The following is a 242-nucleotide window of genomic DNA, read 5'->3' as shown; positions in this document are numbered from 1 at the left end:
AAATGTTTGAGAAGGCGATTCCCGAAGGAGCTCCTTTCCGTGGCGCGCAGAGGATGCACAAAACCGCAATACTCGACGACTCAACGGATGCAAGGAGGTCATTCTGCTTTATTGATGAAAAAAAAGTAGCATGCGTTCGTGATTGCAGTGATGGTGTTGATCACTGTCTTTTGGTGTAATGCCTGTGTGTTGCAATTGCTATGATTATGGTGGGTGCTTGGATATTTTGGAATGTACTCGGG

Source organism: Penaeus monodon, chromosome 32, assembly GCF_015228065.2.
Source record: "Penaeus monodon isolate SGIC_2016 chromosome 32, NSTDA_Pmon_1, whole genome shotgun sequence".
Taxonomy (NCBI): Eukaryota; Metazoa; Arthropoda; class Malacostraca; order Decapoda; family Penaeidae; genus Penaeus; species Penaeus monodon.
Note: the sequence above shows the minus strand (reverse complement) of the source record.